This window comes from Odocoileus virginianus, chromosome 26, assembly GCF_023699985.2.
Source record: "Odocoileus virginianus isolate 20LAN1187 ecotype Illinois chromosome 26, Ovbor_1.2, whole genome shotgun sequence".
NCBI classification, from domain to species: Eukaryota; Metazoa; Chordata; class Mammalia; order Artiodactyla; family Cervidae; genus Odocoileus; species Odocoileus virginianus.
The window spans coordinates 10637553-10663829 of NC_069699.1; the positions used below are offsets into that span (position 1 = coordinate 10637553).

General features: G+C 45.7%; 1 non-coding gene and 1 pseudogene across 1 annotated transcript; one reads left to right on the forward strand and one right to left on the reverse strand.

Moving 5' to 3' along the window:
• The first annotated feature begins 4354 nt into the window (after positions 1 to 4354).
• Positions 4355 to 25405, forward strand: LOC110139478 (uncharacterized). The gene is made up of 6 exons (XR_011483603.1): positions 4355 to 4498; positions 9083 to 9928; positions 12042 to 13127; positions 16319 to 16555; positions 18683 to 19030; positions 23908 to 25405. It is a non-coding gene; the product is annotated as an uncharacterized protein (transcript).
• LOC110139479 (alpha-N-acetylgalactosaminide alpha-2,6-sialyltransferase 6 pseudogene) lies at positions 6448 to 7340 on the reverse strand (annotated as a pseudogene).
• Positions 25406 to 26277: the final 872 nt, after the last annotated feature.

A 26277-nucleotide genomic window follows, 5' to 3' on the forward strand; every position in this document is an offset into this window, starting at 1 on the left:
GGAAGAAAACACTTTTATTATTGAGTATATATGCTATATTAAACCAGAATGTGCATTTATACTATATACATTGACATATTGACATTGATGTCGCTCAGTCGTGTCCAATTCTTTGCGACCCCATGGACTGTAGCCTACCAGGCTCCTCCGTCCATGGAATTTTCCAGGCAAGAGTACTGGAGTGGCTTGCCATTGCCTTCTCCAGGAGATCTTCCCGACCCAGGGATCGAACCCGGGTCTCCCGTATTGTAGGCAGACGCTTTACCGTCTGAGCCACCAGTTCAGAATGTGATTGCATCTCAAGCAATGTGCTAAGAGATGGCAAAGATGGAACGTAATCGCACCCCCTTATTTAGCCAAGCGGATACAGCCCCTTACATACACATTCTCGAGGTGAGCAATAACTAGGCCCCGAGTAAGAGGGAATGGCAACCCACTCCGGTGTTCTTGCCTAGAGAATCCCAGGGACAGAGGAGCCTAGTGGGCTGCCATCTATGGGGTCACAGAGTAGGACACGACTGAAGCGACTTAGCAGCAGCAGCAAGAGGACTCAGCAGCACCTTTCATCACACGTAGTTGGCTCCACATTTACCAGAGTATTTGGGGAGACCCCGTGTTGGCCTTAATCAGAGGAGAAACAAGCTTCTCACTGTAGATTGGAAGGGGCCACCAGTTAGGCTCTCATCCTTCCATGGAAACTGGGATACAGTTTGCTCTTTAGAAAGATGGCTCCCAGGTCCTCAGGAAATGATCCTCAGTTATGAGATCATTATAAAGATGTATGCACATTTGAGTAGGACAGAGAAATTCTGAAACAAAAGGGAGAGGGGAGAAAAGTCTCTTTCCTTATTTGCGACAAGGAGAATTAACTCTCTATTTTTATTCTGTACTTGCTCTTACACCACCCAGTGTATTTTCTGTGGCCATTTCCCCCTCATAGTTGACAACGTACATTTTGATTCATTAATTCCTCGTCTAAGAATCCTTAGGAGATGTTTAAATGTTGTTTTTAAAATGCATGTTCAAGTGTTTTTTTTATATTATTTACAGTAGAAAAAAGTTGAAATGAACTCAAATTCCAAAACAAGGAAGCAGTTGAAAAAAAATTAGAGACTTCTGTATGATGAGGTATTATCATCATACACTGAGGCATTAAGTGGCAGTTAAGAGGAAATTTTCAATGGGATGAAAAAGAAAAAAACCCTCGGACTTAAAAGTCTACATACAGTGTATTGTCAACTATGAGGACCTAGGAGCTGTCTTTCTGAAATGTTATGTGAGGCTAAAGGAGTCAGGAGGGGAAGAGGACCAAATCCTCAACCTTCTCAACAGCAGATCAACAGAAAATAAAGGTTATAAACTGAGAAATGGTAGGATAAGCCTTTGTGACCCCATGGACCGTAGCCCATCAGGTTCCTCTGTCCATGGGATTTTCCAGGCAAGAATACTGGAGTGGGTTGCTGGTCCCTTCTCCACGGGATCATCCTGACCCCGGGATCAAACCTGGGTCTCCCACATTGCAGGCAGATTCTTTACTATCTGAGCCATGCAGGAAGCCCCAGGATAAGCCTACTATTTAGAAATTTTGAAGGTAAATACCAGAGGGGGAAAGGAACTGAAAGTATTTTTTGTGATCTTTTTCTGGAGTGTGGGACTCGTATGGGGTTTGGGGACAAGAGACAGCTATATGGACAGCTATATTTTGTTATAAATTTTGAATATCGTTTACAGTTTTGGCATTATTACAGAGCTAAAGGGGCTTCCCAGGTGGTGCAGTGGGAAAGAATCTTCCTGCAATGCAGGAGACACAAGAAATGCGGGTTCAGTCCCTGAGTCAGGAAGATCGCCTGGAGTAGAAAATGGCAACCCACTCCAGTATCCTGGCTTGGAAAATTCCATGGACAGAAGAGCCTGGCAGGTTATAGTCCATGGGGTCTCAAAGAGTCAGACATGACTTGACGCGTGCGCGCACACACACGCATACACACACACAGAGGGCTAAAAGTAAAAATTAAGTACAGTTTTAAAATCTCTTGCATCCACTCTTCCCACCCCACCCTAGAAAAAAGCATATGAACTTTTCTGTATTTCATAGGTCAAATAACTATTTTTATTTCTGTTCTGATGTTTATCTGGAAATAAAACTATCTTGATGTTCTCAATGAACCCTCTGACTCATACCAAGAGAGGTATTAGCATTTATGACCTCAGAGATGTCTGCATCTCTCCTGCTCATGTGAAGGGCTTTGTGGTCCTTCTTTCCCTTTGAATTTCCCCCCTCCTGGCAGTTATCAGGGGCTGGAGAGAAAGCCTATTTCACTCCAGATGGTGGGCAGTGTTTTGGAAGGGTGTGGAGATATGACTTAGTTATAACGGGGTTGGTTAGGTAGGGTTGTCATCTGTGGCAGGTTTCCGGATATTCCCTGAAACCTGACATTTTCAGAGTTCTGGTGCCTCAATTTAGCTGATTTTGTCATTTATTAGCTCTGAGACCTCAGACAAGCTATTTAGCTGATGTAAGCTTCTGTTGCCGCATTAACAAAATGGGAATAATAATAGAAACTCTCTTTTTGAGAGTTTTGGTAAGAATTAAATGGGACACTGTATATGACCATGTTTGTAGTGGACTGACATGGAGTGGTCAGTACATTAGATTTAACAGCGATGTTCTCTGCAAGCCATAAGTTAGCATAAATGGTACTAAGAATAACTCAATTCACTATGTGTGTATTTGTGTATATTTGATTTTTCTTGAAACTTTCTCTGATCCGTGGGTTAATCAGAAATGTGTTGTTTCCTTTCCAAGTATTTGAAAATTTTTCTTTTACCGATTTCTAGTGAAGTTCCATTATGGTCAGAGAGTACACTGTATATGATTTAAATTCTCTTAAATTTGTTGAGGTTTATTTTATTCACCAGGATATAGTCTCTGTTAGTATTTGATCTCTGAACTTTTAAAAAGAATGTGTATCCTGCTATTGTTGGGTGTTCTATAAATGTCGGTGAGACTCTGTTAGTTGATGGTGGAGTTGAGCTCTCATAGATCCTGATTTTCTGTCTAGTTGCGTATCTATTGTTGAGGGAGGGTTTTTAAAGTCCACAATTATCATTGTTGTTTTTTAAAAAGATTTATTTATTGATTTTTGGCTGGGCCGGGTCTTCGTTGCTGCACAGGCTTTTCAATCCAGTTGCCGACAGCGCGGCCTCATCTGCAGTTGCGGTGCGCTGGCTTCTCGTGCTGCTTAGCACAGGCTCTGGGGCGTGTGGACTTCTTTAGCTGTGGCTCGTGGGCTCAGTCATTGTGGTTCCCAGGCTCCAGAACACAGGCTCAGTGATTATGGCACATGGGCTTAGTAGCTCCAAAGTGTATGGGATCTTCTGAGCCAGAGAGTGAACCTGTGTCTCCTGCATTGGCGGGTGGATTCTTAACCGCTGAGCCACGGGGAGGCCCCACAATCATCGCTGTTGATGTGTCTTTTTCTCCTTTGGTTCTATCAGGTTTTGCTTTATATGTTTTTCAGCTCTGTTGACTGGCACATACACATTTACAGATGCTATGTCTTCTTGGTGGATTGACCCTTTTATCATAGCATCATAGTAAATTAGGATCTGCTGCTGCTGCTGCTGCTGCGTCGCTTCAGTCGTGTCCGACTCTGTGCAACCCCACAGACGGCAGCCCACCAGGCTCCGCCATCCCTGGGATTCTCCAGGCAAGAACACTGGAGTGGGTTGCCATTTCCTTCTCCAATGCATGAAAGTGAAAAGTGAAAATGAAGTCGCTCAGTCGTGTCCAACTCTTCGCAACCCCATGGACTGCAGCCCACCAGGCTCCTCCATCCCTGGGATTTTCCAGGCAAGAGTACTGAAGTGGGTTGCTATTGCCTTCTCCAAATTAGGATCTAGAAGAGCTCAACTCTTTTATAGTAACAGGAAGTGTGAAGTGAAAGTCGCTCAGTCGTGTCCAACTCTTTGTGACCCCAAGGAATTCTCCAGGCCAGACTACTGGAGTGGGTAGCCTTTTCCTTCTCCAGGGGATATTCCCAACCCAGGGATCGAACCCAGGTCTCCCGCATTCCAGGCGAATTCTTTACCAACTGAGCCACAAGGGAAGCCCATGATAACAGGAAGAAGATCCTAAAGGAGAAGGACGATTAATAAGCAGTGGGTGCTATTTATGTACCCAACTGCCTAAGATAGAGCTGTGAACTCATTTTACAGGTAAGAAACCTGTGTGCTGGGTCCAAGCTCAGTCCACAGGTGGGCTGTGGCTGAGCTGGGATTCAAGCGCAGGTTGAGAGCACCCAAAGCTACCATTCTTCATTCCTGTCTCTTCTTTTCCGCTTGTCTCTTTCCAGTCACTCATCTCTGGTGAAACCTGTGTCCTTTCAAGCCCTGTCCCTTGGCAGCTGTTTCACAGCGAGACCGTGGAAGGTGGAAGTTAGAGGGACCCATGCTGGAGCCACGCTGCCAGATTCCAAATCCTGTCTGGATTAGCCAGGTGACCTCAGCACGTTACTCAACGTCTTCTTTTGATTCTTCACTTATAAAATGGGCACAATACCGGACTTGCTTCATAGAGCTGCTAAAAAATTGAGTAAATTGGTATCTGTAAAGCTCCTAGAACAATGCCTGATACAATAAGTATTCATTAAGTCCTTGCTTAATGTTATTCCTCCCATACCATTACATAAATGGTCTCTTTTCATGGAACGGTCTTTCCCCATTGTCAACTGTATTCAAGATTTTTTTTTTAACATTTATCTTGTGGCTTAGAGTGCCCCTGGCCCACTGTCACTTATCTCCAGGTATGTGTGTATCCAATTTAAAAAAACAGGAATGTGTACTGGACTGAGCAGGAAGCCTGGCCTCTCACAGGTGCTTAGTAAGTGATTGCAGTTTTGAGCTGTTAGGGGAGAGGACTCCCTTTAACCCTCAGAAGAGTTCTATAAGGCAAATCCATATTTGTTATTCCTCCTTTACAAGTAAGAAATGTGAGGAAAGAGGAAGTGGAATAATTTGGCCCCAGGGCACGTGGCTAATCATAGATCGGTTTTTAAAAAATATTTATTTATTTATGTGTTTATTTGCGGCTGTGCTGGGCCTTCGTCGCTGCACAGGCTTTTTTCCAGTCGTGAGTGGTGGCTCCTCTGTGGTTTCGGTGTGTGGGCTTCTCCCTGTGGTAGCTTCTCTTGCTGCAGAGCGTGGACTCTAGGCCCGGTGGCCTTCAGCAGCTGCAGCATGGGCTGAGCAGGGGTGGGTCCTGGGCTCTAGAGCATACACGCGGTAGTTGTAGTGCTCGGGCTAGCTGCTCCACGGCATGTAGGATCTTCCCAGATCGGGGCTCGAACCCTTGTCTCCAACACTGGCAGATAGTTTACCGCTGAGCCACCACGGAAGCCCACACATAGGGTTTTGAATCAGGCGGTTGCTCCAGTGTGTGTCCCTTCACCTCTGCCTTACTCTCCTCCCAGGAAAACAGCTTGTGCAGGACGGACCAGAAAATGGACCGTGTTGCCAGAGTGGGGATTGTCAAGGAATGAGTGACCGGAGAGAGTGGTGAAGCTAGTATTGTAGTTCTAGTGGGAGATGCTGTGGGTTCAGATATATTTTGAAGGTTGAAACAAGAAGACGTGCTAGGGGATTGGATGTACAGGGTGAGGCAAAGAGAAGAGTTAATGGATTATGATTCTTTTTGTTTTATTTTTATGGACTGTAATTGCTTTACAATGTATGTTAGTTTCTGCTGCACAGTGAAGTGAATCAGCCCTATGTATACATATATCCCCTCCCTCTGGGGCCTCCCTCCCATCACCACCCCCTTCAATAGAATATTAGTCTACCCCTAAAAGGAACGAAATAGGGTCACTTGCAGAGAAAATAAATTCTGTTTTTCACTTGAGCATGAGAGATGCAGATGTCATTTGTCCAGAGGTGAATCCCAGAGAGAGGACCAAGACACCAGTCACCAGTCTCACCAGTCTGTCACCCCTGGAGATCCCCCAACCCCACAAATGCCCCAGCCTGGCCTCTTACCTCCACACAACCTCTCTCTGGCTCTGGAAAGTGAGGGGGCAACACAGAGTTCTCAGCTTCCTGGGACAGGACCCCACTGTCCCAGCCAATAGGAAGTGATTTGGGGTCCCCCCCTGGGGCTCTGAACCAAGGCCTCATGGGAAAGGACATGACCTTAGCCTCAGATTACTCTGATTGACTGTGCTCAGACCCTGACTGGACAGGAAATACCCTTGACACCCAATAACCATATAGAAGCCCAAATCCCTGTTTGGCCAAGAGATTCCCCCAGGCCCTGAATGGCTGGAGGATACACCCTCTTCAAGGTCTGATGGGCTGGAAGACACTCTTGGAAGCCACGATGGGTCAGGAGATGGCCTACGTGGACTCCCACTTCTCCTTTGTCCCTCATGAGAGCCCCACAGGCAGAGTGGCCTAGGTCCAGGAGGGGTAGGAGAAGATGATTCCGTACAGCTGGGCCCAGCAAGAGAAGACCCTCTTCTTCCTGATGAAGTGGGGGTGGTTGCCCTTCTCATTCTGAATGTAGGTGGCACACCCGTCCAGCGCCTTAGGCTCATAGTAGTGGTAGGGCAGGCCCTGTAGGAGGGGCCGCTGCGGTCGTTGGGGGGCACCATGCCATAGATGTGCACAGGGTCACGCTACTCCACCACAGTCACCACGGTGAACCAGTCTGTGCTCAACCAAGAGTAGGACTCTTCCCTGTCCTTGCCTGTCTCACTCCAGAAGCGGTCATCAGACTGGGTCATGCAGCCAAGAGAGATGGTGTAAGCTTCCATGTTGGGGAACACCAGGCCTGCTTCACTGGATGACGCACACCAGGCTGTCCTGGGGCGTCTGCATCTTGTTTGAGAGACCCCAGAAGATGAACAGGGTTTCGGAGGTCTGGTTGATGAACTCCTAGAGTCTCCACCACACATGGAACACCCTGGAATGGGCCACTACGTGGAAGGTGGTCTTGTTACCCACAAGGTGGTCTGAGTAGCCTGTGGTGGGTGTGTCGTTCATGCAGATTGTGCATTCAGCCTGCTTGACCTCAGGGCCCAGTTTGGTATCTAGCAAATCAGGTGGCTGGAGCTGGTGACAATCACATTGGTGGCACCGGAGGGCAGTGTCTTGTGGGCGAGAATGGGGATGTAGCCGTCAGTGATGCTCCACTTCTTGAGGTTGACCAGCTGGCGGATCTGGCCCCACAGGGAGCTGTAATGAGAGACCTCACTGGCACTGTTGGAGCTACAGAGGATGAGGGTGGTGATGAGGGCAAAGAGGATCACGAACACTGCTGACCACTGCTGTTGGTTGTTACTCATCTCTCTCTGGTGACTGCTCTGGGGCAGAGGCCAGCATCCTGCAGATGGCCCAGAGGGTAGGGGTGTGGGGTCACACCTCCCCTGGAGGGTGCCAGATCCCCTCAGCCCCAAAGTCCCCCTCACATGGTGCCTGGGGCCCAGAGTTGAGGTCTGTGCTGCTCTGGCTGCCCAGGCCCTGCCGCCAAAATAGCCATTTTGATTGATTCTAGTTTTTCAGTGAAATTAGGGTGTACAGGGCATGCTCAGTTGCATAGTCATGTCTGACTCTTTGAGACTTCATGGTCTGTAGCCCGCCAGGTTCCTCTGTCCATGGGATTCTCTAGGCAAGAATACTGGAGTGGGTTGCCATATCCTCCTCCAGGGGATCTTCCCAACCCAGGGATCAGATCTCAACTGGCATCTCCTGTGTCTCCTGCATTGTAGGCAAATTTTTTACCACTGAGCCACAGGGGAAGCCAAGAAGCAAGGCAACTGGCTGAGAGTGAGGACCGGGTATGGGGTGAAATGGTTGTTTTGGAGGCTGGGAAACTGAGTGTATGGGGGACATTGAGTAGAATAGCCGGGTAATGAGGACAGTCTGCTTGAATCTTATCATCAGGAGCTAAGTGCAACAAGCAGGTGCTCATATGGGTGCTCAGTCGTGTCTGACTCTTTGCAGCCGCTTGGACTGCAGCCACCAGGCTCCACTGTCCATGAGATCCTCCCGATAAGACATACTGGAGTGAGGTGCCATTTCCTCCTCCAGGGGATCTTCCCAACCCAGGGTTCAAACCTATGTCGCCTGCACTGGCAGGCAGATTCTTACCACTGAGCCACATGAGAAGCCCCAGGCAGGAGATAATGCGTACTTCAACCAGGAGCTACTGTGTGGAACAGACAGGTGGGCTTAGGAGTGCTGAGGTTCGGTTAGGCAAGTGTGAGAGAGAGATGGCAGGAGGGTCCCTGAATCAGCCTCCTTCCTGCTCCCCAGACCTTGGTCCTCTTTCCGATGCTGGTCTTGTTTTTACTGGTGCCTTCCTGGTCTCTTTGCCCCCATCTACCTTCCTGCCCTTCACCCCTCTGGGCCTCAGCCATCCTCCTCCTCTTTCTCCCCTGACCCCTCCTTCAATTTCACATCCTGAGAAAAGCAGGCCCACAAGCCAGCTCAGCCAGAAGTGGAGCCAGTACTTCAAAAGGGCACAGTAATAGTGACTTTCTCTGTTTGACAAAGACCCCTACCTGCATGCCAGCACCAGAGCTGATTTTCTTAGAATGCAGGCTCCTTGAAGTTGGAGGAAGCAGCTTGCCCACCGACCAATAAGTGTGGCCCAAGGCGTAGTTATTGTTAGGTCTGTTGTGAGAGGAGAAGGTGGTCCCTGAGCTGTCCCCTCTGCTGTGTTTCATAAGGAGCTTGTCTGGTGGAGGAGATGGACACAGGTCCAAAGGGCTCGGTTGGGATGTGCCCTGGTCTCCCTTCAGACTGAAGGATCTATTCCCCCAGCTTCTGGGAGTGCTGTGGGCAGGTGGCCCCCTGCTGTTGTCAGTCTCAGAAATTGTTCAGCTAAAGGTCCAGCCTGCATCCAATGACTGGTCTATACCAGGTTCTAAAGGCCTGACTTTCTCAACCCAAGTTGAGGCATCTCAGAAGGGTCATTCCAGTGGCAGAGCTCCTGGGGGAGGTGGGGTGGGGGCGTGAGCTGAGGCTTTCACAGTTTCACCTCTCCGTCTCCTCAATTCTTGCCTTCCTTCTCTCCCTCCCACAGATGTTGACCTCAAGGGCACCCCTTAATCAACGTAATCACCCTCATCTTCCTCTCAGAGCTCCTTCTGGGGAACCCAACTTACAACAGATGAGGCCAGTAGTGACCCAAGAAAGCAGACACTAAGATGAAATTGGTTTTCTTGGTGTAGCACTAACATCACACCCAAACTCTAAAATGATCCCTTCCCTGGATTCCTCCTGTTCTACAAAATCATAATTGCACGTGTGTTTTGCTGAAAGTTTTCCCTTTTGTCTCAGGTTCAAAGGATTTGTTAACAAAATAAGCCGCTTGTTCTGTACAAATAAATAATACAAATGTTTGTTAGAGGATTATCTAGCTTACTTTCAATATACTAACATTAAAAGAAAAGATAAATAGAAACAACAGAGGTTACATATGCAAGGAGATCAAACCAGTCAATCCTAAAGGAAACCAGTCCTGAATATTCACTGGAAGGACTGATGCTGAAGCTGAAACTCGAATACTTTGGCCACCAGGTGTGAAGAGCTGATTCACTGGAAAAGACCCTGAAGCTGGGCAAGATTGAAGGCAGGAGGATAAGGGGACAACAGAGGATGAAATGGTTGGATGGCATCACTGACTTGATGGACATGAGTTTGAGCAAGCTCTGGGAGTTGGTAAAGAACAGGGAAGCCTGGCATGCTGTAGTCCATTCGGTCGCAGAGTCACGACTGAGTGACTGAACGGAACTGAACTGAGAGGATACATCACCAAATTGGGTTTTGACCAGCATTCAGACTCAAACAGCACTGGGAAGTCCCCGTGACACAGCACGTCTGGAGTCCCAGTTGGGAAAAGGACCCAAGCATTGCATCCATTCCATGGGTGAGACTTCAAAGACTGCACTTCGGGGTTCCCGCTTTTATTTATTTATTTATTTATTTTGGGGGGGGGCTCCCACTTTTAATCCCAGGATGCAAACTGATATCATCAATCTGTGAGCAAATAGCAGCTCTGGTTTCCTGTTAGTGCTGTTTGTTTTGTCTTATAAAACTTGGAATGTTGTTAAGCCTGGGACTTGGTTGGCCAGGACACCTCCCGGGGCTCAACGGTCTCAAGATTCAGCCTCTATCTATGGTGCTTGCAAGGCTTCCACTCACAGTAAGCAGTCAGTCACTCACAGTCAGGGCAGTGTCCAGGGAGGTTAGTAGCAAGGTCAGAGGCCTGCTCTGCTTCGTCTGTGAAGCCTAAACGAGACCATTTCGTTTCCCTAACAGGGTGTCACCTTCTAGACCCCAAGCCCACATCCTCCCTCAGGTGTAAGTTCTTCCCACACTTTCTCCTCTGCTCCCCCAGTCTCCAGATCATGGCCCTATTTCGTGAGTCAACGTGAGGACATGGGGGGATGTGCCTACTTCTGTCACACTGCATGTCGTATTCTGGGCAGGTCAGAACTTGAGGCTGCCAGAGCAACTGCAAAGTGGGAGCAGAAAGGCCAGGAAGGAGAGAACTGAAGGCAGAGCCCTGAAATCTCAGTGAAAACTCTCCTTCCAGTCTCAACCCACGTGTCTGTTGTAGGCTTCTTTCTTTTTTTTTAATCTTTGTATCATTTAATGTGTTATGAAAATTCATCAGCATCAGTAAGAGTAGAGGTACAATATCATTTTGAAGGGCTTCCCTGGTGGCTTGGACATAAAGAATCTGCCTGTAATGCAGTAGATCCGGGTTGGATCCACGGGTTGAGATCCCCTGGAGAAGGAAATGGCAACTCACTCCAGTATTCTTGCCTGGAGAATCCCATGGACAGAGAGCCTGGTGGGCTACAGTCCTTGGAGTCACAAAGAGTCGTACACGACTGAACGCCTGTCACATCATTTTGAATGCCCATGTATATTCCACTGTACAGATATACTGTAATTTAATCTTCTACTATTGGGCATTTGGAGTGTTTCCAATTGTTAAGGTTAATTTCGGGGGAGGGGAGTTTGTGGGCTTTTCTTTCTTAAAGCTGAAGGAAGGGCTTCCCTGATGGCTCAGTGGTAAAGAATCCACCTGCCAGGAGGCACAGGATGGATCCCTGGTCCGGGAAGATCCCACTTGCCACAGAGCCGCTAAGCCCTTGTGTTACAGTTACTGATCCTGTGCTCCAGAGTCTGGGAGCCGCAATGTCTGAGCCACTGTGCCACAAATACTGAAATTCACACACCCTAGCGCCTGTGCTCTGAAACAAGAGAGGCCACTGCAATGAGAAACCCGCATACTGCAACTAGATAGTAGCCCCCGAATGCCCCAAGTAGAGGAAAGCCCATACAACAACAAAGACCCAGCACAACTGAAATTCATTAATTTAAAAACCTGGAAAAAAAAAAAACCTGAAGTGAAAGTCGCTCAGTCGTGTCCGACACTTTGCAACCCCATGGACTATACAGTCCATGAAATTCTCCAGGCCAGAATACTGGAGTGGGTAGCCTTTCCCTTCTCCAGGGGATCTTCCCAACCCAGGGATTGAACCCAGGGATTGAATCCAGGTCTCCCGTGTTGCAAGCAGAGTCTTTACCAGCTGAGCTACAAGGAAAGCCCTAAAAGGCCTGAAGGAAGACCACCTATGACGTCATTCTGTTCCCAGCTGGAAACAGGGTTCCAGTGTTGCCAGGACTGTCCCATCTGTTGGGTTTGTTGGTGCTGCTGGCAGCCTGACAGGTTCAGAACCAGAGGGAAAGAGGGGGCTCCTGCCAGGGAGGAGAAGGTTTATGGTCAGGGAGACTGAAGCCTAAAGGCAGGATTGGCTATAAAACACCCAGTCCTGTGAACTTCCCTCACACCACCTCAGTGGCAGACGGAGATGAGGCTGACAGTTGATAACGTAGAAGCAGGAAAGGGTCTTGGATTCCCAAGAAGCAAACCTGAGACGAGGGCACAAGTAGTTTATTGGGAGGTGGTTCTGATACCGGTGGTGAAAAACTAAAAGGAAGGACCTTCGTTTTTGTCTTCTTTGAAGGAAGAATTCAGCAAAGAGACTAAGATTGTGAAAAGATAAAGGTGTTTATGAAAAGAAGCAGAATACATGTAAAAGAACACGCAGCTGAACTCAGAGTGAGTTATGTGCAACGGGGCCAGCTTAGGTTGCTTAAATCAAGGTAATTTTCTGCTTTTTTTTTTTTCTGACCAGTCATCTTCATATTTGGTCCTGGTATGGGCTTGCATCTCTCAGCCAAGATGGATTCCAGCTGACCTCTCCTCCCTCCTTTTGTCCTTCCGCCTAGACTGAGGGCCTTCTCTGGGTGTGTGTCGGGCCAGGAAACCCCACAAGAATGCACCCCATCTGGGCGCACTGCTCCCGCTGGCCTCCCTCTTGAAGCATCAGCAGGAGACCAGCTGTAATTGCTCAGCTGGGGGCCTATGTATCTCCTACCTCAGGTCTGAAGGGAGGAACTTGACCCAGACGTTACTGAGTAGGATCTGCTGTGAGCACCCAGGGCTCCATCCCGCTAGGGACCCTCCGAGATGGGGCCAGGAGTAGGATGAGGCCCTTGGGGTGCCAGATTAAGGAGGGACCCACTCTCGCACAACGCTGGTAGGTGCCACCTTAAATCTTGCATCCTGGAGCCTCTCTTACCTTCTCCAAGCCCCTACCCTGGTCTGAGAGACTGTGCAGAACTAACCTCACGATTGTTCCATCCACAACTGGGAGCCAGGGATCTTGTCGCTGACCCCATCCTTCACTGACTGAGCATTTCCCCTAGGTTGTTAAGTCCCAGGACTTGCAGCCCTGAGGCAGAGGCAGAGGGAGGAAGAGCTGGTCCTGCAGGAACCTCAGAGGCCTGCTGGAGGCACCAAGGCCTGGGTGTCCATGGTCCCTGCAGTGGACGGAGAGGATGTGTTTACAAAGAGAGGGCAGGGAGCCTGAAGTGTTTCCCTCCTCTTTCCGGGGCCCACCCCCTTCTGCTCCTGTGGCCTTTGAAGCCCGTGAAGGAAACGTTCAAGAGAATCACTTGGAGAACCAGGCTGTGTCTTCGGAATCTGGAGATGCCAGGACTGGTAGTCTTCTCGGACCTGGTGGTAGCTGCCTTGTGAAGTCCTTGAGGTGAGGTGCATCTGCAGTAGAACCAGAGGTGGGCCACCTGGGAGAGACCTGCCCTTCCCAGAAGGGGGCCCTGAGCTTCTCAGGGCCAGAGATGAACCCTGACCACGGGAACCCAGAGTTTCACTGTCCTGGGAGCATCCTACCCGAGAAGACAGCCAGCAGGGAAGTCCATGGGAAATGCGGGGGTAGCAGCCAGGCTTAGAGTGTATCACCTAGATCAGTGACGGGAGTTCCTTGAAAAACCCACAGAGATGCTCCACAGGAAAGAGGCAGCCTCGGGCACTGCCAGAGGACCTCAGTGCCAGGCTGTTCCCAGAACAGCCATGATATGCCTTTTCTGCTCCCCACCCTGCCTGCCTGCTCAGCCCAGCCCGGCCCTGGCGGAGCGGGGGGAGCAGAGTGAGGAGGGAGGGAGAAGAAGGGAAGGACAAGGAGGAGAAGCCACCCTCTCCCACCTCCCCGAGGCCAGTTTCCTTGGAAGGAGGCCCAGCTGGAGGACCAGGGACTGTTGGGTGGGTAAGAGGTCAATGCTTTGATATTTTATTGGGCTGGACTTTTAAAAAATACCTTTAAAAAAAGGTATTAACACCCAAGTGTGACTCAGAAAGATGTGGGGTCTGAGCAGTCATCTATGTAAGGAGGGATGAGTCAGCTTTCAGCAGTACAGTTGGCAGGGACAGCGGTTGGAGAGAAAATGTCATTTTCAGCTACTGTCCTCCTGGGTTCATCCATTCAATAAACCCGTGTCCTCCATTCTAGCTTTGCCCAAATGTGCTAAAATGGCATTATTTAAAAATTCTGTCTGTATTTCTAGAATTTGTTTAGAATCTGAAAGAAAGATGTAGTTAATTCACCCCTGCCACCAGCCAGTGAGAACTCTGCCCCTGCATGCTGACACTATTTCCAAAAGCAACAGAACAGTTGGGAGCTAAGAAGCCACCCCAGTCGTGCCTGCTGCAGCCTTCCCCATCTCTCCCCTGCCAGAAAGGCCCTGGAGGTTGGGATGCAATCACAGTAGCCAAGACAGGAAACTCTAAGAACCAGAATATTAATAGTAAGACTGCAATCGACATTCAGCCAGAGTTCAACATTGCAGCTATCCCAGATCTCAATGGCCAGCATTGTTATGAAATAGCTTGAACATCATCTCTGAGGAAAGCTGGACCTCCTGTGCTTGTTAATGGCTTCGTATTGGATGCCAAAGGAATTCTCCTTCTCATCCAAGGTGAAGGAAGGGTCAGTCTTGCTCAGGGCTTTTGAATATAGTGTGCACACAGATCCCCTGGGCCCTTGTCAGAATGAAGAGTCGGATCTGGAGTGGGGCAGGAGTATGCATTTCTAACTAGCTCCCAGGTGGTGTCAGTGCTTTGGTGCATGGACTATATTTACAACCGCAAAGATCCAGAACAGTGGTTCTCCACTTTAGCTGCACATGAGAATCACATGGTGGAATTTGCAAAAGACTCAGATTCAGATTTCATTGGTCTGGAGTGGGATCCTGATGCTGATGTTTTTAAAATTCCCCTAAAATTCTAGAAGGGCTTCCCTGATGGCTTAGTGGTAAAGAATCCACTTGCCAATGCAGGAACCACAGGAGATGCGGATTCAACCCCTGGGTCAGAAAGATCCCCTGGAGGAGGAAATGGCAACCCACTCCAATATTCTTTTCCTTTTTTCACTCCAATATTCTTGCCTGGGAAATCCCGTGGACAGAGGAGCCTGGCGGGCTACAGTCCATAGAGTCACAAAGAGTTGGACCCATCTTAGCAACTGAATGACAACACAATTTTATAAACAGCTAAGATTGAGAAATAGATTTATAATGAAAATCATGACACTTATTTATTCCGTAACTGTTATTTATTTATGGAAGATGAATGTGGTTAAGGAGTTAATGCCAACATAGACAAAGGATGATTCTTCTAAATCCAGCTGAGATTGAAAACGCCTAGCAAGAGTCACCCCACCTGAACCCTAGTATGTCACAGTAGTGCAGGAAGTGGCTGCTGATAAAATGACCCCCCCAACCTCATCCAGAAAGGCTAGGGCAGCCCCACTGAGTGGATTGTGGGCACTCTAAATAGCCTGTGCGGAAAGAAGGGGAGGGAGGGTACGTGTGAGTGTGTATGCTCGAGAGACATTTATGCATGTGATGGAAATTCAGCGTCGACCAAAATGTCCCTTCCTCCCTCAAGTCTCACAGTTTAAAGGTAGTTTTGTTCTTTTTTTTTCATTTGACTCAAGGTGATGATGGCAGTGCTTTGAGACTAGTCACTCTGTAAATTTCTTAAGTGCTTTTTGTATTAATTTCCCAGGATTGCATGACAGGTTACCAAAAATTCAGTGACTCAAATGATAGAAATGTGTTTTCTCACAGCTCTAGGGGCCACACGTCCAAAATCGAGATGTAGGCAGGGCCACGTTCTCTCTGAAACCTTTCGGGGAAAATCCATTCCATGCCTTACTTTCCAGTGGTTGGTGGCAAGTCTTGCTGTTCCTTGACTTGTAGACACATCACTCTCATCTTTGCCTCTGTCACCCTTGGGAATCCTCCCTGTGTCTGTTCACTTCTTCTGAGGACATCAGTCGTATTGGATTAAAGGCCCACCCTACTCAAGTATGACCTCATTGTAATGAATATCATCTGCAATGATCTGATTTCTAGACAAGATCACATTCTAGGACTCTGGGAAGAGTGTGAATCTGGGGGCAGGATGCTCTACAACTCAGTACACTCTTCTTACCTAAAGATGGGAAGATCCCTTAGGCCATCACAGATCCAGGTGAGAAATACCTTGCCCAAATCCCCTTGCAAACAGGAGTTATTTGTTTTATACCAGAGCCCAGCCTGTTTCCTTTCCAGCACAGCGTAATGGAAAGTATGCAGAACATAGAGCCTGGTGGTCCTGAGCTCAAATCTCCACTTAGAGAGGTGACTTTTGGTTAAGTTGCTTATACCTTCTTGGGTTGCATTCTTTGTAACTTGGGGCAGCAGGACAAATAACCAAACATTTTGCAGAAACTTTCTTCTTCATGATATACCATATTAGAACCTTTATAGATGTTATTTGATTAACAGAAATATCATCTTCATGAGCTGTGAGAATAAATTAGTTAGCATTTAGCCTGTACCTGATCCACTGTAGGTGCTGAACAAATACTAGTCCTTTTTACATTCTTCCTCACTTCAGGTGCTGACAATTTCTGATAATCCCTAAGCGGAGCCACCCAGATAACCTGCCCTTGCGTTTCTGATGGACAGCCTGGAGCTGGAGACTTGGGAGTCAGCTCTGCCAGCAACTCCACTGTGACTTTGGCAAGCCAGTTAAACACCTTCCATCTGGTGACTCACTCTGCTGCCCCCTCAAGAATGAGCAGCATCTGAAAGAAGCAGGCCAGTGTGGGAAGTGGAACCCAGGGCCCGGCAGGTGAGAAGGTTCATGGGGCTGTGGAGCATCTCTGGTCCTGAGTTCTAGCACCAAAGTGGTCCTGAGCTCACCTGCTCCATCTCACCATCTGCCCCTCCATGCACCTGCCCTAATCTTTACTGGGCTGTGTTCTCAGCTCTGTGGATCTGCCAAGGGTTAACGAGCTTCTGACCTTTAGAGAAAATGTGATACTAACCCAAGAGTCCCTCTCTGGGTTTGGATAATGTGTGTGTGTGTGCATGTGTGTGTGTGTTTCCTTGCTCTCTTGCAGGACTTCCTGTTTCTGCAGACTCTTTGCCCACCCCATTAACTCTGGAAGTGGCTGGGCACTTGTGCAAATCTGTCAGCTGCCACATCACATCCTTGATTTGCTCTCTCCTTCTCCAGTTCAATTCAGTTCAGTCGCTCAGTCGTGTGTGACTCTGCAACCCCATGAACCGCAGCTTGCCAGCCCTCCCTGTCCAACATCAACTCCCAGAGCCTACCCAAACTCATGTCCATTGAGTCGGTGATGCCATCCAACCATCTCATCCTCTGTTGTCCTCTTCTCCTGCCTTCATTCTTTCCCTACATCAGGGTCTTTTCAAATGAGTCAGCTCTTCCCATCAGGTGGCCAAAGTATTGGAGTTTTAGCCTCAGCATCAGACCTTCCAATGAACACCCAGGACTGATCTCCCTTAGGATGGACTGGTTGGATCTCCTTGTAGTCCAAGGGACTCTCTAGAGTCTTCTCCAACACCACAGTTCAAAAGCATCAATTCTTCTGCACTCAGCTTTCTTTATAGTCCAACTCTCACATCCATACACAACTATTGGAAAAACCATAGCCTCAACTAGATGGACCTTTATTGGCAAAGTAATGTCTCTGCTTTTTAATATGCTTTCTAGGTTGGTCATAACTGTCCTTCCAAAGAGTAAGCATCTTTTAATTTCATGGCTTCAGTCACCATCTGCAGTGATTTTGGAGCCCCAGAAAATAAAGTCCCTCACTGTTTCCACTGTTTCCCCATCTATTTGCCATGAAGTGATGGGACCGGATACCATGATCTTAGTTTTCTGAATGTTGAGCTTTAAGCCAACTTTTTCACTCTCATCTTTCACTTTCATCTAGAGGCTCTTTAGTTCTTCTTCAATGTCTGCCATAAGGGTGGTGTCATCTGCATATCTGAGGTTAGTGATGTTTCTCCCGGCAATCTTGATTCCAGCTTGTGCTTCATCCAGCCCAGCATTTCTCATGATGTACTCTGCATATAAGTTAAATAAGCAGGGTGACAATATACAGCTTTGATGTACTCCTTTTCCTATTTGGAGCCAGTCTGTTGTTCCATGTCCAGTTTTAACTGTTGCTTCCGGACCTGCATACAGATTTCTCAAGAGGCAGATCAGGTGGTCTGGTATTCCCATCTCTTTAAGAATTTTCCATAGTTTATTGTGATCCACACAATCAAAGACCTCGGCATAGTCAATAAAGCAGAAATAGATGTTTTTCTGGAGCTCCTCTTGCTTTTTCAATGATTCAGCGGATGTTGTTCCCTTCTTCTCCAGGGACTTCTTTATTGAGGGCTGGTGTGTCTTCTTGGTCAGTTGACACTTCTGAAGGGCTCAGCCGCCAAATTGGCAGAGTATGGGTAGTTTTTCAGATTGTCAAGCAATGGAAGTATGGGGGGGAGGTCCTACCATAAGTTTATTGGACAAGCCTTAGAACATCCCAGCTCATCATATTCATAAGGGCTACAAAATTTCCCAAGCACATTCATGCTTATTATCTCATTAAATCACAACATCTGCATGGAGACTTTGTGCCCATTTTATAGATGAAGATCCTAACCCCTTGTCAAGATGTGATCTGCAAACTGACCCCATTGGCATTGCTTGGGAGCCAGTTTGACACGCAGAATCTTGGGCTCAGACCTGCTGAGTCATGACATGCCATTTAAGATGATTCCCAGGTGATCTGTGAGGGCTTCTCTTGTGGCTCAGCTGGGAAAGAATCTGCCTGAAATGCGGGAGACCTGGGTTTGATCCCTGGGTTGGGAAGAACCGCTGGAGATGGGAAAGGCTACCCACGGTATAGTCCGTTAGATCGCAAAGAGTTGGACATGACTGAGCGACTTTTCGCTTTCACAGGTGATCTGTGTGCACGTTTAAGTGTGGAAGCGCTGGACTAAAGAATAGTGACTCTCCCAGAGTTCCAGGACAGCATGATGGCTCTCCTGGGATGCAAACCCAGGCTCCAAGTCTCCCAGAGAAGTGCTTTTCTGACGGCGTTGCTACACTCTTTGCACTTTAGCTGACCTAAAGTAGGCACATACATCCTCTCGGTCAGCTCCCATCCCTTGAGTGATGGGGGAGCAAAGGAAACAAACCGCTGTGCCAAAGGAGGAATTTGTGTTGATCCTGAGAACAAAGACAAAGATGGGGACAGAAATTAGGAGGAGAAAAGAGGAGGAGAGTGGCAGAGCCTTGGAGGAAGAGGTACAGTAATGTTTGTAAATTCTTGGTGGGAATGGATTGCTTTGGGGGGATTGTTTTGTTTTTGCTAGATAGTGTGAATGGGCTGTGTTTTACACAAAGTGAAGTCTTGTAATGACACTGTGAAGCTGGGAACTGGCTGGTGCCAGAGTGTCGTGAGGTCTCAGCGGGCTCTGGAACTGCATAGTGACTCTCTGAACCAGCTTATTTCCTGTTCTTGGAATGCCTAGGACCTTGCATAATATAGCCAAAATGTTTCTTGTATGAATGAATGAGAGCATGAAGAAATCCATAAGTATTATCCTATCCAACTCCCTCATTTTTTCCCTGTTTGTTGTAGATTGGCTTTAAAAAAATTTATCATAAGATACATTAAATATTATAACATGAAAATACAGATATGCAATTAAAAAATAATAAAATGAATACCAATATAGTCACCATTCAAATCGAGAAACAGAACATCAAAGGTTTTATACTTGTTTTTACTTTTTTTCGGCTGTGCCTCCAGCATGCACAATCTTAGTTCCCTGACCAGGGATAGAACCCAGGCCCCTTGCAGTGGAAACGTGGAGTCTAAACCACTGAACCACCAGGAAAGTCTGTACATCTTTAAACAATCTGGAATGTTTTCTTTTGTAAGGTTTGAGGTAGGAGGCTAAGTCATTTTTTCATATAGATAATCAATTTTGACTCAAGATTTGTTGAAAAAGTGTTCCTTTTCTTACTAAGCTGCAGTGCCAACTTGTTCTTAAAAAATTTCTGTCTATGAATAGGTTTGCTTCTGGGTTCTGTCTTTGGTTCTTTCATCTACCTATTATTTTGAGTGTAAAGCTATGTGATCTAATTACCAAAGCTTTATAATAATTACTCATATCTGACATGATGAGACCCCATATTCTTCTTCTTTAGCGGTATCTTGGCTGTTTATAGGCATTTGTATTTCTAAATAAATTTTAGAACTAGTTTGTTAATCACAAAAAAGTATTGTGAGAATTTTTTTGTAGTTATATGGAACCCTTAAGTCAGTTTGGGGGAGAACTGATATCTTTTGATATATAGTCTTCTGAAGCATAAGTAGGATATTTCTCTACGACTCTTTAGGAATTCTCTTATGTCTTTTAACAAAGTTTTATAATATTTCTATAAAGATTATTCCTCATTTTTGTGAGGTTTATATATCAACACTTCATATTTATTGATGTTACAATAAAAAATCATTTTTAAAACTACATTTTATATATGTTTGTTGCAGAGACAGAAATGCAATGGAATTGTGTTATCAACTTTTCATTCTGCACTCTTATGTAATTTTACTGCTAACTTTAATATTTTACCTGTAGACTCTTTTGGATTTCCAAAAGAATGCATTTGGGTTTTCCCTTCCCATCTCCTATAAATTATGATATCTTGTCTTCTGTCCCAGTCCTTATGCCATTTATTTCTTTTCCTTGACTTATTGTTCAGGTGAATATCTCCAGTACCAAGTAGAAGTGGCGGTAGAGAAGGCATAGTTTTCTTATTCCTAATTTTAGAGGGATCTGTTTTGACATTTCCTCATTGATAAGGATATTTGATTTGATTTCGTAGTTTCAGGTTAAAGAAGTCCCATATTGAAGAATTTTTTAATGAAGAGATGCTGTTGGGTTTTTTTCACATTAAAAATGAACTGTAGTGCACATGTGGGAAATGCCTATAACATAAATATATGCAATTCTACACTGAACCCATCCGTGTGACCACCACCTAGATCCACCTAGATCCTGAGATGCCCCTTTCCATCTTATTACTCAACCCACAATGGTACCCAATCTTCTGACACCATAGACTAGTTTTACCTGTTTTTTAGTCTCTCATATAAGGAGAGTCATAGTACTGCCTTTGTGACTGGCTTCTTTTGTTTTTTTTTAATAATTATATATTTATTATTGACTGCACTGGGTCTTCATTGCTGCACTTGGCTTTCTCTAGTTGCAGCCAGCGGGGGCCACTCTCTAGTTGCAGTGTGCAGGCATCTCACTGCAGTGGCTTCTATTATGAGCACAGGCTCCTGAGGACATGGGCTTCAGTAGTTGCTGCACATGGGCTCAGGAATTGAGGCTTGCAGGCTTAGTTGCTCCATGGCATATGGGATCCTCCTGGACCAGGGGTCAAACCAATGTCCACTGCATTGCAAGGTGAATTCTTAACCACTGGACCACCAGGGAAGCCTTGTGTCTGGCTGCTTCTGTGCAATGTTATGTTAGTATCTTCACCTATACTATTTTGTACAATTGTAGATCATTTATTCTCAGCACTGAAATGTATGCTGTTGTGTGAATATACTGGAATCTATTTATCCTATGTTTGATGGGCATTTGGGTAGTTTCCTGTAAGTCTATTATGAATTGTTCTGCTGTGAATATACTAATACATGTCTTTAGTGAAATATATACTTTTGTGTTTGATATATACCTCAGAGTAGTATTGGTAAATCATTGAAAATGTGCATGCTTCACTTTAGTAGGAAAATGCCACATTATTTTCCAAGGTGATTGCAACCATTTCCACTCCCACCAGCAGAGTTGGAGAGTTTCATTTGCTCCTTATACATGCTGAATTTTATCAGTTTTCCTGCATCTTTTGAGATGACCATGTGCTCAGAAGATTTTTTCCCCCCATTAATCTGTTAATGTGGTGAATCACACTTCTCATTTTTCCTCGTGAAAAAGGAGCCTCTCTTTCCTGGGATAAATCCAACTTGGTCAAGATGTACAAATTGTATGTTGCTTCATTCCATGTGCTATCGTTTTTTAGAGTTTTCACCTCAGTCTTCATTAGTGGGGTTGGCCTATATTTGAGGGGGGAGGTTGCTCTAATAACTTTTTTTTCACAAAATGAAAGAAAATGGCCTCAAAGAACAAGGTGTACTTAGACAACTGCACAATAGGGTCAGAGTCAAACCAGAACTGGAGATCCAGCTCCCAGTTACAGCAAACCTATACCGCTGCTCTGGTCTGGAACTCTTGGAGTGATGATGCTAGTTCCCTGAAAGGCTATGAATGCTAAGATAAACTCTTGACACCCTCCATTTCTAATGATTTTTGACTCCCAGGTTCTCCCATACTGTTTGGAAAACTGCAAATTTGATTTCCTCCTTGTTCACACAACAAGATCTTAGCTCCGGCGTTCCCCAGTCAGAGGAATGAAACAAGGCTGTCACAGTAACCCTCCTGGGATGCTTCGGTGATGTGCGCCTCTCTGATGCCCAGACTAGATGAGTCTCACATACTCAGAAGGAATGGGTGGAGAGCATGCTGGTAGGGGCAGAGGAAGAGAACCTCTGCCTTTGTGAACCTGAGGCCCACTCTGCCCTGTAGCCTTGGGTTGTCTCTCGCTCGCCTCCACTTTGCAGCGGGAGGCTCCTCGCCCGTCCCGCCCTCGTGCTGGTGCTGGTGCAGGATGGAGAACTCCTGGACCACAAGGCTCCAGCTCAGCCACCCCTCCCCGAGTCATTAACCACAGGCTCCCTCACAGGAAACTGGTGAAAATGAGTATTCATGCCTCTTGAACCAAGGCAGTACAGACCTTCTTCAGTGTTTCATCTTTGAGAGAAGTTTGTCCACAAAAGCTTCCAGAACAGTAGCCCTGAGAGTTTGATGGGAAATGGGATATCTACATGGTCTCAAAATATCTCTCATAAATGGCTTATTAATAACAAAAATAGCAACCTTCCTACTGGCAGAGTTGAATGAAATGGACAATATTAATATCTCCAATGCTGGGACTAATGGACATCATGTGTTCCCTGAGAAGGACTCATCATTTCTGTAGTGTTCCTGCCAAAAATATTTAACCTGGACCTAATCACAGAGAATTATCAGACAAATCCAAACTGAAGGACATTCTGAAAAATAACTGGTCTGTATTTTTCTATAAAATGTCAGTGTCTTAAAAACCAGAAGAAGAGGCACAGTTTCTGATCAAAGATGAGTAAAAGGACTTGACAGTACAATCCATGCACCACCCTGGATTGGATCCTGAACCAGGGGATGATAAGTATTATAAAGGTCATCACCTGACATCATCGCCACCTGACATCATCTGACAATTGGTGAGATTGCAAAACAGACTTCTTAGAGAGTAATACTGTGTTACTGTTAAATTTCTTGATCTTGATAATGGTGCCAAGGTGACGTAAGAGAATGTCCTTGTTTTTTTAGAAATTCACACTGCAGGGTTTATGCATAAAGGAATGTGATGCCAAAATTTTCAGCTGATTTAGAAAAAATATCTATATATCACATATATATGTGTGTATATATATATGTATATATATATATATATATATATATATATAGAGAGAGAGAGAGAGAGAGAGAGAGCTAGCACAAGTGTTTCAAAATGTTAACAGTTGACGAATCTTGGAGAAGAATATAGCAGTTTTGTTATATTCTTGCAACCTTTCTTGATATTATTTCAACACAATCAGTTTAAAGAAATACTTTCATACCTAGCAAATGGAAAACCACAAAGGTAAAATGATAAGGATCACTTTGGTGGTTAGAATATAGTGTCTTTATTAACACATTCTTGGTGCTAGATGTCTTCAGAGGAAATCGCTTTTTAACCCTTTAAGAAAGGGCTCATCACTCCACATGTGCAGATGAGAAAGATGAAGGCTACAGAGGTGAAATAAAACATTCAAGGTCACCCAGCAAAGAAGCAGCAGGGTTGGGATTCACTCGGGTCTGTGTGAAAGCCTCTAGGTGCCGCAAATTCCCTGGGATGTGACCCTGACAAAAGCTGATCAGAAGAGAGGGTGGCATTTGTCTTCTTGGTTCTAAGCTGTAGGGTCTTAATTCATCTGGCCTTTTCTGAGAACTGCCTCTTCTTTCCAGGCACTGCCGTGGATGTAGTGAGTAGAGACCGCCCAAAAAAGGCAAGATGTGTGTAGAGTCCAAAGAATACAAGGGTGGACATGGACAAGATCTACAGTCAGAAACGAGGGTTTCTGGCAGCCCAGAGGCGAAGGAAGTTGATTCTGACTGCCCTGATGGTTTTGGGTAGCTCACTCTGTTTCTGAAGAAGAATGATGGAGGTAAGAGAAGGGCCACTGGTGTCCACCTGGATGGTGCAACCGGGACTGGGACCAGTCCTGCCTCATAGGAGCCATGTGGATCTTGGGAAAGTTGTCCAAAATACCCATAAGGTTGATCTGGGAATCGAATTTAGTATAAGTGAAATGTTGGTGTGGCAGGTTCGGGGCCTCTTTTAGGAGCTGTGGCCTCTGGGGACCTGAGAGTAGCTAAAAAGAAGACAGAGGTTGGTGGAGATCATATGGATGTTACCATGTCTTTGCTTATCAAGAAACTAAAATAGAGGTGTCCCCAGCCTGGTTCCAAAATGGATATGCTAAACCAAACTTTAATGCCAGGGGAAAAAATAAGAGAAATAATGCATTATTTTGTAAATTATTCTTCTATGCAGGAAACAGGGATGAATGGTATCAGGAGAGAAAGAGAGAAGCATCTTAACAGTCTACCTTCACCCTTAACTCGGGAGTACTTTTCCTGGGGCAGGGGAAGAAGTCCTCCTAGCTTCCCCTTAAGAGTTCTCCATATGCCCATGAGTGCCAAAGCAGCCGGTCTTTGGCAAACATCTCAGTTCCTAGGCTCCTCCTGCAGAAGCTGGAACCAATAGAATGGGCAGTAAACATAGGGGCAGAGATGCAGAGGCACCCACCATAAGACAACACAGCGTGAGCACAAGTTTCGCCAGCAGTGGAAATGCCCACTGCGTGAGGGCGAGTACTCAGTTCTGGGGCAGACTCAACCTCAGGCCACTGACACTTGAAAAAGGAGCTCGGGGTGCTCCCATAACCCCAACCAGGGCCAAGCATGTAAGCTATGGCTGGCCCCGGAGGGGTGCTCCAGAATGGAGCTATCATCACGATGTGAAGTCAAATATGTCACCCCCAAATATGCCACTTTGGTATAAGGATTATTTTCAGCTACAGGCAACTGAGAATCAGTCAACAAAGGAAGAGTTCTTTGCCCTTCCCTTGGGTACCAGAAGCAGGGCATACATTTCCCTCTGAGAAAGGTGCCCGCCCTGTACCAGAACAACTGATTCTCATTATCAAAGATGAGAAGCTGACACCAAGTTTAGTTTGCATAAACAGAACTTATTAAAGTAGCCCTTATTTTCCTTTAGTTCACTCATGTATTTCCTTGTAACTTCATCATAGTTTATCATCCCTGGAAGCCCAAACTTCCTTTCCTTCATTGAAATGGTACATAAGCCTCCAAGCCTAACTGCTTTTTTGAGTTTCACCCCTTTTCTGTGAACACCTGTGCACCTAAACATATTCTCAATAAAAATTATGTCTTTTCTCTTAATTTGCCTTTTGTTAGTTTAATTCACAGACCTTTAGTTACTGAGCTAAGAAACTAGAGGAAAATAGTTTTCTCCCCAACATACGCTTAATAATGATAAACTCAGACATCCCTTGTACACCACTTTTTGTCATGTAGATTCTCTTTGTCACTGGGAGAGAATTCCAAGTGGATTAGTAATTTAATCTATAGTTAGTAAGTTATTTACAAAATGGAAACCTCTCTGCTTTGCATTTATCAGTGATAGCCATTTTCTGTTTCCTAAAAACTTGTTTTTGAAAAGATACCATATCATTATTAAAGAAAACTTTCAAAATAAGGAGGAGCAGTCTAACATCTGACTTTGAATTTCTGCCTATTCCATTCCAGAATGTGATCCCATGCATCCGTGTCTTGACAATTGTACCATACATACCACCTTAATCTGCTTTTCTCATCATAAAGATTTTTCTGGGTTTCTACATAGTTTTCATATGAGTTCTTCCTTTCATTATTCATCATTCTTTAGAGAGCCATTTACCTCCTAGAACTTCTGTGATGAAAGTGCCATTGCTTGCTAAACTCCTTAAAGGGGAGTATAATATATAATTTCATCTTTATATCTCTTCTAATGACTGGAGTAGTGCTGGGAATATGCTTAGTCCTCAGTGTTTGCAGCCTTGAAAAAAAAAATGTTAGTAGAAGACAAATTCTAGGAATAAAGAACCAAGTAAAAGACTAAGAGGTCTTATCAGTTCTTGCATACAATATAGCATAAGTTTCCGGAAAATACAGCTAAAAATACAAATATTATACTGTAAGCCACACATTTTTCTCCATGTTCAACCCTTCAAAGCAGTATTGTGGTCATACCTTTGATTGTATGCAGGCGAT